We start from the raw sequence: 14,915 nt of genomic DNA, 5'->3' as shown, positions 1-14,915 counted from the left end.
GGGGTGAGCCGCCAGAATTAGCCTAGAAAGCGCCATACGGCTCCGGCAGCGATAATTATCTGTTAACGTTGCTGCAGCTTCGCCTCGTTTTATGCAAAACTACACCGAAAGAAAGAATTACGGGTGTTATGGGGTGGATGGGTGGGCGAGGGTTGGTTAACTTTCACGAACGTACGATGGGTATTCGATGAAGTGCCGCGCAAAATCGAACCGGACAAATCGCCATTTTGCAAGTTCGCCGCTGGTTTGGAGCGATTCCAATGGTTTTCGGTTGAAAGATATGCGGGGAATTTTACAGCTAATTTTCGCACGGTGATATACACGGTGCCTGGGTAACCGGGACCCACTTACGGGAGGGAGGGAGGGGGTTGGATTCAACGCTTAAAAACAATGAAATAAGTTCGTATATTACGTGTGTCCTGTTTGACCTGGTTTTCGAGTTATAGCGGGTTTTTGTTCCAGAAACTTGTATTTATTTATCTTTACAAGGGACGCTCGAAATGATCTCGCGTCCAGATGCCAGCCTGTGAATGTTTTTTCACCGTTCGTCTTCTCGTTCGTTTCGATGTATTTAGAGGCATTACACGATATTTTTGGGGAAATTGTTCAACTTTCCGGCTTGGTGTTTCGGTAACGTTTGATGGACGTTCCGTGGACGATGGATTTTGGATGACTGTGTAAGTGAAAATTTCGTGATTAGAATAGTTTGACGTTATTACTTCGAATAGAGAATACTACGGAAGTTTGATACTAATTGTAAGTAAGATTCTTATTGAACGAAGAGATTGAAGTAACGAGTAATTCAATGTTAAACGATATATAAAAAATGATCTATATATTGTGAACAAGGGATCAGAAATACCTGTAGTATTAAACGGGAGAAACAGTAGTAAATACAATAATAATGAAGTTGGGTCTGGTACGGATTATACGAATTGAATAGTATATAAAAAATATTAATAATAATATACGTGAAATGTATTTAAAACACGTAGACTCATCATGTACGCTAATCACGAAGAAAGTGAAACTAAATTTTTCAGAAGATTTGCATCATATGTATTTCTTACGTTATATTAAAAAGTATACCGATATATAAAGAAAAGATATATAGTAAAAAATAATGATAACTGTATTTCGACGTTATTTCATCTTTATTATGAGGTAGTGTTTATACTGTATTCCTGTATTTCTGTGTTATAAGATATTTCTTACGTTATATTAAAAAATATACCGATATGTAAAGAAAATATATAGCAAAAAATAATAATAACTGTATTTCGACGTTATTTCACCTTTATTATGAGATAGTGTTTATACTGTATTCCTGTATTTCTGTATTATAATGTATTTCTTACGTTATATTAAAAAATATACCGATATGTAAAGAAAATATATAGGAAAAAATAATGATAACTGTATTTCGATGTTATCTTACCTTCATTACGAGATAGTATTTATAGAATAATCAAAAAGGTTACGTGCGTAAGATATCGAGCATTGTTTGTAAATAATCGAATACAGCTGCAATACGAAACACGTTACAACTGGAGAACAGGGTCGAATAGAATGTGTATTTATATGTATTTCTATCTTCTGTTTTGAAGTGCTGTATTCGTTCCTGATACGGATCCCACGTATTGCGGCCCAGCTTGCATTTGATGGAAATTATTAACTATCGAGAAAGAGGAATACTAATGACGAAGGATTTAGATAACGTTCTCGTGCTAAATAACCCACATAAAATAAGTCGACTCGCTGGAATATAAGAAGTCGTCTGTAAGTAGGTAAATTGCGCGCTACATGTGTAAACACTTACCCCTGGTAAAGTCCGCTTCTCATGCAGAGCGTTCTGGGCGCTGATTGCGCTGTCACGACTGTAGTAGGTGAGAAATGCACAACCTGAAACGAACGACAAAGACAAAAATGGTTATTTGAATCGAAACGTGCACGACAATGTATTGAAATGCATCTACTTTTAAATTTAATTCGTTATTAATTCGCAACACTTTCATAGGGTACTGGTCGTCGCACGGAGAAGATTGTACTTGTAAATACATATTATACTTTTCACTTTTATCGTGAATAATCCTTTGAAACTTTTTCAGCTTCTAATTAAAATTAATCACACGTTGCTTTCAAGTAATTGCCGGGAGTCCTTAATTAACACTCTTAGACTTGAAAAACCTGGATCCAAAAGCATTGTAATTTTTCGTCATTCATGTGTACAAAATGATGTAAATTATACTTAGAAAATTGACATTCTAACCGACTCTATTAAGAACAGTTCTTTTACTCTTTTAAGAAAAAAAACTTGTTTTAAAATTTTCTTAATGTAAATTTATAGCGCTCATTGTACCATTAAACTTTTACCTAAAACATTTTTTTGTATTTCATGTATTTTAAAAGATATACGCGAAAAAGTGGAAACGCCGATTTGACTTCGAGGGTTGTTTTCACACCCTTAAAGGGCGATTGGGCACGAATGAAGCATACCGTTATTCTTGTCTTGGATCACTCTATAAACCTACAAAGTTTCATTCAAATCCGGGAGTGACGGTTCGCGGTGTTCCCTTGTAAGAATAAATTAGATAACTCTTCATATAATCAAGTTTGTGAAATTAATTTCTCTTGAATAGAATAACTTGTATAGAAATGTTATATGCATAAGTACATTGTAGTTTTCGAACTCGCAGACCATGAATAATAATACGCTTTCGATTAATTTATTTTTGTTAATGGTTTACTTCTACTATTCTTAATGTTCATGATCTCTACGCACAACATGTACAAAAATATTTCATATTCTATAACAACGAAGTAATCACCCATAGCTAACACCAAAGACACTTTCTATAACCATGATAATTAAGTGAGAACAATTTCTTAGTTATAATATCTATTTAATAGTCAACACAGTGTAAATACAGAAATTATGTTGATGTAAACTAATATAACAAAGAAGATCTTTAGACTATTGAAGTCCAATACAACAGTCCTGGGTTATATTCCACAAATCGATCATTTCTATCTCGAGTTGACCATAGACTGAATCCTAATTTGTTTCACCCAAATGTCGTTAGTGAAATGTCTCGAATTTGCTTCTCACTAAAATAAGCTCATATTCTCTCTTTTCTCGTGCAATTTCCTCGAGAAAAATTAGCATATTTAACACTATCTTAAATTATAACGAGAAATTTTCTCAGTAATTGTTTCCTAGATTCTGAAAAGCCTCTCCTAAACATTTTCAACCACATCCAAGTGGAGCCAATACGCTTCCTTGTAATTCTAAAACCATGAACGATGATCCTATTAAAAAATTTCCCCTTCTACGATTATCCACGCTTGCCGATATATTCAACGCTAAAGTCTGCGAACAATGTCTATAAAATATAAGAAAAAAAACAATTTGTACACGTAAGAAAATATAAAATACAAATACAGCGACAGAAATCGATTCGAATCTCTAGATCCCACCCTGAAACATTCTTCGTTTCCCCTTTTCTAATTTCCCACCGAAGGTCTATGCGTAGGAGTACCATATATTCAACACTAAAGTTTGCGAACAATGTCTATAAAATATAAAAAAAAAACAATTTGTACACGTAAGAAAATATAAAATACAAATACAGCGACAGAAATCGATTCGAACCTCTAGATCCCACCCTGAAACATTCTTTCCCTCCTTCTTTAATTTCCCACCGAAGGTCTATGCGCAGGAGTACCACTTACACGGCCACGCGATCAAAAATTCGCAACAGTGAACACCGAAACGGGATCCCCAAGTAAAATGAAACGTTCGCAGAAATCTTTCCCGGCGAGTTGCGCGAAGTGCGCCATTGGCGTCACCTGATCGCGTGTGTCCCCGCTTTCGAACATTTACGCGACTGGGGCCAACGCGTCACAGTAATTAGATGCAAGCGATTGAAACTTTTCGCTGGATAATTACTGACGTGGACGCGTTAAGGAAAAAAAAACTTGTACATTATAATTTTTACGTCGAGTTTGCGAGCAACGCGCGACAAGCAAGGGCGTCGACAAGATCGCAAGTAGCGAAATGGCCGCGCCTCACGCAGTCACCGAGCCGGCTGAATTCTTCGAACTACGGGCCCGTTGGAAATAAACGTGACGTTTCCATGGGAAAGGGTCTCCCGGTGGCCACCGGGGAGATCATTTCCACGCCTAAGTCGACAAATAACGTTCGAGCACTTGGGATTCACCGGGGAGAACGGTACACGTGCCTCGAGAACGACTCATTGAAATTGAACATTTTAAATGTGCCGTTGATCGTTAGCGTTTCGTAGATCGAGAACATCGACGAGTTCCTCGTAGTGGATGATGAAACATCTCCCTGTCGTGGTGTCATCTTGGTCAGCTAACGGTTATCGATGCCCAAAGCAACCGTCTAACTATACCGGAGAATATTGCGTTCACTTAAACTTCGAGTTGGTTTGAAACCGGTCGTTGTTTCGCAATTGATACGAATAACGATCGTGCTTGTCCTGATTTAACGTTTCGATTACCGTTCATCGATAGTTACATACCTTCACACAGGTGGAACCTTCCTTCGAAGATTCCAAACCAGTTTCTTCAACTTCTCGAGCTCCTTCTCCGCGAACGAAGATGATAAGTCTCGGACAGTGGTATCTGCCTATGGGACCTTAAGGTCCGTGTTAAACTTTTCAATTAAATCCGTTAACGCATCGAATAAACGTTTAAAATTCCCCCTCGACGTAACAAGTTAATCGAATCGTTTATTTGCGGCCCGCCTTGAAAACGGTTTCGAAGCAACGGAAGTATCGACATCCCCATCGTCGTAAAATTAATTTTCCAAAACGACTCTGGTATGGCGGGTTAAAACGATGGTAATTAACCCTAGAATTGGACGGTGCCTGAACCAGGCCATTATCGGCTATCGCACTGTCGAGCAAACCTCCTGGGACCGCCTTCCTATCGGTCTGAGGATTTATTCAAAGGGCTTCTTCGTCCTATCTGATCTTCATTTGACTATCTCAACACACCGAGATGGATGTAAGCAAGCACGCGCGGTGCCAGACTCGTGGACAGAAGTCGGTCTTAGATCACCTACTATTTACGACACGATAGTATCGCGGCTGCCCGATAGTCTTGATCTGTCTATAACCGTGACTGCTACGAATACGAAATCTATTAAGTGTCTTGAGGCGTAAATTAAACATGCGAGACTCCTGGAGATCCTACGAGCATAGATATCGCTTTATTACACGCGAAACATCATAAAGTAGGGTTCATACGTTCCAGGGATCGTGTATCAGAGTTGACACTTCGGGTTATTCGAACGGTTTCTCAGCTGGATGATTCTCATGAATTTTGGTATAATTCTTCAGTGGGGAAAATTAAAAATCAACGCTTTACTTGGAAACGCAATGGTCTCTGTTATTGCAAGGAAACCATAGAATATGTATACTGATACGACTTTTAATTATCGAGACTTTTAACGAAACGATACGTCTGCTAATAGAAAGTATTCTGTATAAATTGTTTCATATTTCTGACGTTTACAAATAATGGAATAAAAGGAAAGTAACTCGATGTTTGAATGTTGCTTTTTCACTCCTTTAAAGTCAATACAAACAGTAGAACAGATTAGGCTATTATTTGTCGAGGTATGACTTTATATTTTTTCCAAAATTTGACAAGCTTTTCGAGTACAGTCTTCCCTTGTTAATCGTTTTTGTTCATAAATGCATCAAGTTCTTGTTACAACTTTCGCGTACCGCGATATCACGTCTAATCACCATCTTCTCACATCGAACTTCGAACTAACCCTCTTGACATTAATCTGCCATAAGAGCCATAGCATACCATGAACAAGATTGAACAGGATCCGATAGCGACTCAATAGCGCAACAAAATATTAGTTCTACGTAGAAACTCTTAACATTTTGCTTGGAATGCACAACACACTACTGCAACACAATATTTTAACAAAGTATGTGTTACATTAAAATTAAGTTATTTTGACTCGAAGAAACGATAAGGTTATTAGCATTATAGGGACAGTGCATGCTATTAAAGTCTGCACGAGTAAAAGAAAGACAATTATAAAATTATTATATAAGGGGACATTTACCAATATATTTGTTACGAATAACATTATTTTCGTACAGAGATTTCAAATGACTTCAGAAATAAAACTCGGTAAAAGTCATCCTAGGATTGAATGCAGTGTAGATATGTGCAGCAGAGTCACAAACGTAACAATGTTTTGTATAACAATTTGTACAACTATTATAGAGTCTGCTATTTCAAGGATATTATAAACAATGAATTGTGTATAATCTGTCCCATGATGTGGTAGCATTCAATGGCGGTACAACTATCATTGCAACTCAAATTATGACACATCGTACGATAAATTAGAAGAGGAACGCCACTCAGGAAAAACAACAGGTGTTTCATTAGAATTTAATTTAGGGGCGAGTATCAAGCTCACAGTTGAGTATAATGACTGAAGAAGATTGAAAGGTGAAAAAATCTCTATTACTGAAATGAAACTGTCATCTGTGCACCAGCAAAGTTGAGAGGAATAGCGTGAAAATGGCGAGATAGCCTATCACGTGTAGAGTACACAGAACACGAATGAATGGACCTGGTGAGATAAACATTTTCGTCGAAAGGAAGTGCAATATGTTCTAGAGTACCCACGTAAAGTTTTGAAAAAGTATCAAACCGAATTATGGTATAAAGTTTGTCTAAATAATTAGTCGTGTGTAATCCAGTGGGTATAGATGATTTAGAGACCGTTGAATGGGTATTGGATGGGTTCAATAATTTGCAACTTCGAGACTAGTTCGGGTTCAGTGAATCATTATAATCGTCTAAGTGACCTCGTAAATTTGCTAAGCGCCAGGTCATGTTACAAAGAGGTTTTAGCGCGCTACTATCGAAACATGAGCAACCGAGTGAACACCAATGACACCCAAATGCACCACACCTGCACTCGCGTACATAAATCACGAAACAATTAATAAATGAAAAAGTAGAACGAATTAACAACGAGGTGTAGTGTCAATTATAAAATGAAACTAGCACTTATCAATTCTTTAAAGTATATGGAATAAAGTAAATCGTATCGTAGGTTAAGGACTTTACCAAACATTTAGCGAACAATTTTAAATTTTCATGAATTTATCCGCTATCGATTAATTTCTTTTAGTATTTCTGTATTAATTTCGTTCCAAACTTTTTATAATATTCTCTACAAGTTCATCTTTGACTTTAGATATCTACATTTATCTTAATAAGTATAATAAAACAAATCAATAAGGACGATTCAGAAAATTGTATCGATACTGTAGTCGAATTGTCCAAGCCAAACAAGTATATTTCAGTGACTTATGGGCGGCAGTATACCTGTTCTAAGCCGAGGTCGGCGGATGTTTAATTTCAGTAAGGAAAATGGAAACATTATTCGCATATGTGCTACATGTATTCTGTAGAGAGAGAGTCAATAATATCTACAAGGACAGTAATCAATTCGAATGTTCCAGAAGTACCACATACTAGTGCCAACCTACATTTCAAATATTTCAAAGGCGCGTGCCTCAGCAGTAAAACGGTAAGATTGGTAACTCTCGCTTTCGAGCGACAAAGTCGTGTCCACCGATTCGCTTGAAACAAGGGTAGGTAGCGATTTTTATCTCAAGCTGAGGTCCAATTTCAAAGTACAGTCCAACGAGGAGAGTGAGTAGTATACACTGAGTGTAAACAAGACACTAATAGGTAGTATACACTGAAAGTGATCAAGACACTACTAGATAGTATGCACTGAGAGTAAGCAAAATACTACTACGTAGTATAGATTGAGATGTATACTACTGAGTATAAGCAAGGTGATTCTAGATAGTATACACTGAGAGTAAGCAAAATACTACTACGTAGTATACACTGAGAGTAAGCAAGATACTGTTAGAGTAACAGTGAGCAGGTCTCGCATTACCTGCTCTCGATGGCTGAAACTTTAAAGTGACACTGCATACTTATTAGTCCACCGGCCACAAATGTGAAATATAAATGATATTTTCCATTATATCCGTAATGGAAAAATTGTAACGGTTAAATTGCAATAAAACGTCTGCTGTTTTTCTCCATGTACTATCATTAATGGACCGGCGAAATGAAAATAAATCCAAATACGATCACGTTTGTCCTATTTTTTTTCCTTTACGTTATTCAAATTATGAATGATATTCATTTTCGCGCGATAATAGAGATTTCGCTACAAACATCAACAGTGAAAACGTGGACGATTCCGTCACTTGAATTCAGAGTAAAAGTTGTTACTCGAAAACGGAGAATTACTGTACGGTAAATGAATCGGGTTTAGCCTGTCGCGAAACCACACTCAATAGTCTCGTAGGAGACGACGAGAGTCGTAATTATGCATGGGGTCAAGATTCGAACAGAAAGTCCGTATTGTGTTGAACGAAGAGCGAGGCACCCTTACCAGTGAGGTCCCCATTTACAGAACACACCGGTGTGACGATCGTTAGTAAGGAGAAGCTACGGATTACGTCCGCAAAAGAAGATCTGGCACAACGAGAACCTCTCAGGAAACCTACCCTTCGAACCGTCGAAGGACAAGTGATACTCGACGACTACCTTGGCCACATTACCGTGGTTACAGATCTACCAAACCAGGCGCTGTGCGTTAAAGAAGTGCCAGCACGAGAATGGGCCACTGCGACGGTGTGGTGGATCGTAGAAATAAATAAGACGAGATAACTCCACTCGTCCTCAACTTGACAGGTTGGCCACTTTAAACCAAGGCAGGTGACGCCACGTCACGAGGCGGTTTACGAGTAGGCCTATTGACGGAAGGTTAGCACGAAACTGGTAACCTTGAACTTAGCGGATTCGAAACAGACCGGAGAAGACGAGCTGTTCTATATTCTGAACGGCTATTGAGATTTGTTAGCGAGATCGTTATACCAGAGACAGGTAAGACCGACGTATAATGCTCATTCAATTAACAGGATTCAATTGAGAAAGAGTTCATCCGCTGACCCTCTTGTCTTTCATGAGAAGGAGAAACGAATTTCTCGGTATTGCTATAGATAGGTAATTATTTACAACCTCACGTATCGTAACAATTTCTCGCATTCTCTGTATTTTTGTCAATCTGAGAGGACACTTAACGACGTTCCAAGTCATTTTCAAATTACGCAGAGTTGAACAACTTGTAAGTTAGTATACCATGGATGTGGATATTTAGAGTTATCCTAAGGCCAGGGTACACTGTGAGTTATTACTTTCCTTTTCAATTTAGTTATGAGATAATGTTACAAAAATATGGTATTCCATTTTAAGAAACTACGATTACAATTGCAATTTTGAAAAGTACGTGACTTATGAAAAAACCAACAGCGTGTTACTTGACGATTTTCATCCGAGATTTTGATAACTTTTAAATTTACTCATAGGCACGCCGACACTAACCTAAAAAGTATTTCATAAAAACGAGGTACTTGAAATAATTAACATTTGGAATTGTAGCAACAATTTCGTCGAATGTATGTCGGATATGTAAATAATTTCTGCAAACCATAGATTAAAATTGAACTTATGAATACGAAACGTGTAGGAGAATAAACACCGTTAAGTGTAAATAAAAATTGAAATATTACTTGGCCTTTTAAATCAAATAATAAGAGAAATACCCAAGAGGGACTAAATACTCTGTACATTTAACAGTTACATTATCCAATTCTTTGTTCAGATGTAAATCAAGAATACCGATACCGATACCCTTGTACCACAATACAAGTAAACGACTCCGTAAGAAAGAAAGAAAGAAATATGGCGTCGAAAATGTGAATGGCGCGAAAATTCAAACGTGCGGTAAAACCATCAAGTCTCGCTCTAAACTAAACCAAAATTGACTCTCCCTGTAAACATTGAAATATCGTAATAGCTCCGTTCGGAACATCAACACAAATTGCTCTTTCGTTTTTATAATACAAATGTATCGTGCGTTACAACAAACTGTAAAATTCGACAAGGTGACCCGTTACATTCCCATTTACACGTAACAGATTCGACGAAGGCCACCGGGGTTCAAATTTTTAACGCCTCCCGTACTCGTGGAAATATCCCCACCGATACGCAGATCGGTGCATTATCGTAATAAATAAACCAACCCGTTGCCAGGTTGAGCATGGCCGCGCGCCACGTCGTTCCGGCATGGAAAATTCAAATGGGTCGCGGCTGTTTTCGTTCCGCGGGTCACGCCGTGATGATGCTCGAGACGTTTTAATCTCACGAGCGACTTCGAGGGCGCAATTTCGCCGCCACACCAACGACTAGTCACGACTGGAACGGTTTCTTAGCGATGAGTTACCGTCGTCGTGGGCGAGAAACGGAATAGCACAGGATCGCGACGCACGGTAAAACGGAAACAGGAAACGCCGTGGGAGTAACGAACGAAACGGGACCCACGAACGGACAAAAGTGTACACTCTTGTAATTTTTCATGCGAGACGTTGCACGCGTTCTGATCCCCCATTGGTTATTTCGAGCGCCGCGACACGGGTCCCGTTCGCACGTAGCTGCGTCCAACCTAACCCAAACTAACCCACATAAAAGCTCCCGCGGTGGACGAGGGAGTGGGGAGGGGCGCGTACAGCGATGTGGAAGAGTGGGGGGAATGGAGGGGAGAAACGACGAAGAAGGACGAAACCCGGTTCGGTGTCGGCGAATACGAAAGTTCTCCGTGGCGTTCTCTCGCCCGCGGCCGGTCACGCCAAGTATTCCCTGCTAGATATCCGACTTCGGCCTCCTCCGTAAAATGGGGAATAGAGCGAAATATTTATAAACATCGTCGGTGCTTATCTTAATTGCATTGGGACAGGTTGCACGACACTCTTATTCTCCGTGGTTGACGTCCAACCGGGGACCGGAAAATTTTCGTGAATCGCACGCCCCGCGGGGCTTCAAGGCGAATTAACTTCCGTCGCGTATCAAGAACAAGGGGCGACCTTTGCCTTCTACATCGCCGCTACTCTGCGCCGAACACCCCCCACCCCACCCCAGTCCACCCCCACCCGTCCTCCTACGCCGTCTTTCGGGCGAATTAAATCTACAGATAACGCCGCCGGCCGTACACACGAATCGCTACACAGAGGGACCACGTTGTTCGCTGTATCTACCCGCGTGTAATCTACACAGGCTGACTCGTACTCGCTCGTTAAGAACACCATTTTTCAGGTAAGTTCTTTTTATTCGCGCGATTCGAGTTAACCCTTAACCGGGAACGAAATTTCAACTGTGACCACGGGAGTCTCGTTGATCGGTCTTTTTTCTTCGCGATTAGGGAAAATCGAACGATAAGGAGAGAACGAAACAGAGATTGTATTTTGGACGGTCGTTGCTTTTTATCGTGACCGTTATCTCTTACTGTTTTCGTTTCGCCTGGTTTGCAATACGAATCTTGCGAAACAATAACGTTTTCGAGTTTTCTTTCAAGTACGATTAAACTTTCGAAATGTATCTTTGGTATCGTTTATAGGTCGTTCGATCAAAAATCGAGGTATCGGGTTGTAATGGTATTACTGTTTGATGATTTCCATTCGAAATGGAGCTGTTGGATTCGTTGTTTTATTTTTCTGGAAATGGTACCACTGTTTGGTGAACATGTGTGAAGTTTCGTATAGATCTGTCGATAGTTTGTAAGACAATGCGAAAGAACAGTTTAATCGAAGAATAATTTTAGAAAGTACCACTTGCACGATAATAGTACTTTCTGTTATTTAATTAGGAAGTATGCAATAATTAGAAAAGTAGATTATATTTCGTTTAATAGTTGAACCGAATCGGTAATGAGCAATTAAGAAAAATTCAGAAATACGTAAATTAATAGGTGAACGTAATTGGAATTATAAACTGTTGATATAGTTCCCTTTCGAACTTATATTTTAAACTTCAAAAATATATCAATTTTCCCATCCTCGAGGAGAACTTCACATAATGATAATTCCCGCTTTCAAGTTACAATTTTGATATCGGATTGAAGAAACGACTTTTACGACCTTATTGGCCTCAACTTGAGATAAAAATCGCTATTTATTTCAAATAGTATTTTAAATGAATCAGTGGCCTTAATTTTACCATTTGAAAGCAGGAACCACTACTAGGTTGTTCAATAAATTTTGTCGTTTCTTCCATTGTAAAAAAAATACTATGCCACTTCAATTTCGAACAACTGTAAATATACGTAAATATACATGAAACTTCAAATGTGTTCATCAAACAGTAGTACCATCTTTAGAAAAATAAAACGACGAATCTAACAGTTCCATTTCTTATCAAACGACAAAACTTATTGAACAATCTATTACATCTCTTTTGTTACTGTTTTTCTATTTACAATTTTCTTCCTTTCGTTCCCACCATTTCTCTCTATTGCTAATAATCGTAATATTAATTTATACTTACACGAAATATTGGATCAGGTTCGTAGCTTTTAGGTAATATTATAGAGATTGTTTTTCGAAACATATTACATATTTTCAATCTACTCTGATCAAAGTTAAAGCGAAGTTTATCAGATTCTTTGTAACCAATGAAATAGTTTTACACAAAAGTCAAATACCAGGGATTCTTTAATATTACTCAACACACGAATCAATTTATTAAAGTTTTTATCAAATTAGTATTAAATATATCCCAAGAATTGTTACTCATACTTTTGACACACATTTCTCCAGTAATCAATATACAAAAAGTTCGAATTAAACAAAACCATTTCTAAGTAATAAAACTATTTACGTCAAATTTGATTAAAAGACGGGTCTAGAATCCATTTAAAAAGAATAACAATTTAATTCTCTTCCGAGGTATTCCGTCAAATATATTCCCTTCATCGAGGGTGTTTGGAAGGAAGTGTTCGAGAAACGCTATTATTATTAATAATAAAAAAAAAAATACCGTGCACGCATTACCGTCAGGCTCGAAAAGGTTAATGGTAATATCATGCTCGGGATCATACGGTAGGAAAAAAATAGACCGATCCGTTTTGGATGGCACACTTTATACGCGCTTAATTTTCATATCGCTGCGTATTTGTCTATTTGGCACTACTTTTTTGGCTTCCTTCAAATACATTTGGACCCGAAAGCCCAGGATATTACTGCCAACTTCTACCCTTGCCAGATCCTACGAGCATTCCGAAGAATCAGGTTGAAACGTAAACTGTATTAGAACGTCGAAGAGATATTAATCATGAGGTACCCGGCTGCTGGCGCGGCGATCGACGGGCTCAAAATAATTGACTCGGTCTCGTGAAACAATGAACATTGAATTTATCCCGGTCGATTCGACTGTAGCGTATCATCCAAGTCGGAGACGCGTGAAAACGAACGAAGAAACGAAGTGTCTTGCTTCGTGCGGCCAATGATCGACGTAAAGTCCCTTTTCTTTTTTGCATACCACGCACCGAATTCACGTTCCACGAGAATTTCACCCGAGAAATTTACCGTTTGTGTTCAACGTGCAACTGCGTTCTGAATTTCGAGCTCCTCGATCATGGCTATCGCTGGCTAGGATCGCCTTATCAATCACCGTGGTCCTTGGTTTCGGTGGGTGCGCGAAGAAAACGCGAGGAGCCGTCGCTTTAATGCGAGCTCGTTTACTTTCCCTTCTTATCTCGTCGCGCTATTAATTCAGAAATTTATAATATTTGCGCGGAATCGCTCGAGACGGATACAAAAAGAAACGTCCGGTGTGCTTCGTAGCGTAGGAAGACTCCACTCGCGGGACAATGTGTATATATAATAGGTATTGTTTAATCGTAAGCAATCACGATGTGTACGGTACGGTAGCGCTCGGATACATGATACGCGCGTGATTTTCGACTCTAGTTTTGTTTATTGACCACGCTGGTGAATTATTGGTAGTAATTTCAATTACACTCATGGGGACTACTACTATACACTGCCTCATTGGGACTATTTTCAGTTAAATGTAGTTGACGGATGGAGTAACGCGGTGTAAAGTATAGTGCTCGGATACATGAAACGTAGTGGCTTTAGCATTATTTTTATTTATCTGGGGGGAGGGGTGAGTTAGCGAATGGTCCTTCTTCCGAAGTTTTATCTCTTTGGTGCTATGTCGGAATGTGTCACTGATAAAAAGACATTTCTAGACAAACGTTTTGCGTTTTTAATGGAACGCGGTGGCACGCTGCCAATAATAAATTTTAACGAAAGATCATTCTTGTTACCTTCGTTTTCGATTTCATCCCTTCGTTTCGATCAATTATCAACGTGTGCGTGATATTGTTGTTAAATGAGAAAAATTAAACGTAATTGTAAGTTCGAAATAAGGACAGGTTACCTTTTTATCATCACGATGATAACTTCGAACTCGAGGTTGTTGAAAATGATTCTTTATTAGAATTGTTCGTTTGTATACAAATTATTTTCCATCAGAAACTAAAAGCTTGTCGAAAAAATTTCTTCGATTCTATAATATTTTTTAAGACAACAGCAAAGGAACGATACTTCTAAGAGTTATTTCGTTCCTCAAATTTCATTTGCTGAGACTAAAAGAATGTTTCTTTTTTGTCTATTTTGCAAGAGTAAAGTCTCGTCAAAATGGACGTTAAAAACTTTGCAAATGCCTTTTGTAAATTACAAGATATTGACTGTGTATACCCGTGCTTGGTCTAGAGGTTAAACAGAGTTAGCTTCGAGACAACTAGGGTTAACCGTCTTTTATTTACAATGTTCGTATTTTTGTACACTGTATGTACAGAGAAGGTATCGAGTCTGTTTGTTTTAACTTAATTGGGTGACACTTTGGTGAAACTTCCTTGGAGTCGTTGACCAGTGCGCCTTGAGAGGTAGGTGAACAGGGTAGCAGACATCTAATGTCCT

The 14,915-nt window shown here is 38.6% G+C and overlaps 1 protein-coding gene across 1 annotated transcript in view; it reads right to left on the bottom strand.

Moving 5' to 3' along the window:
• Positions 1-1,632: 1,632 nt before the first annotated feature.
• The window catches only part of LOC143154793 (uncharacterized), a 135,933-nt gene continuing 122,650 nt past the window's right edge, over positions 1,633-14,915 (bottom strand). The window contains exons 4-5 of the mRNA XM_076326757.1: positions 1,820-1,902; positions 1,633-1,675 (exon numbers count right to left, since the gene is read on the bottom strand). The gene's annotated coding sequence lies outside the window, so the exon portion shown is untranslated. The remainder of the gene's footprint in view (positions 1,676-1,819; positions 1,903-14,915) is intronic.

Source organism: Ptiloglossa arizonensis, chromosome 2 (genome assembly GCF_051014685.1).
Source record: "Ptiloglossa arizonensis isolate GNS036 chromosome 2, iyPtiAriz1_principal, whole genome shotgun sequence".
Lineage (NCBI taxonomy): Eukaryota > Metazoa > Arthropoda > Insecta > Hymenoptera > Colletidae > Ptiloglossa > Ptiloglossa arizonensis.
Note: the sequence above shows the minus strand (reverse complement) of the source record. Positions and strands in the feature narration are given on the sequence as shown.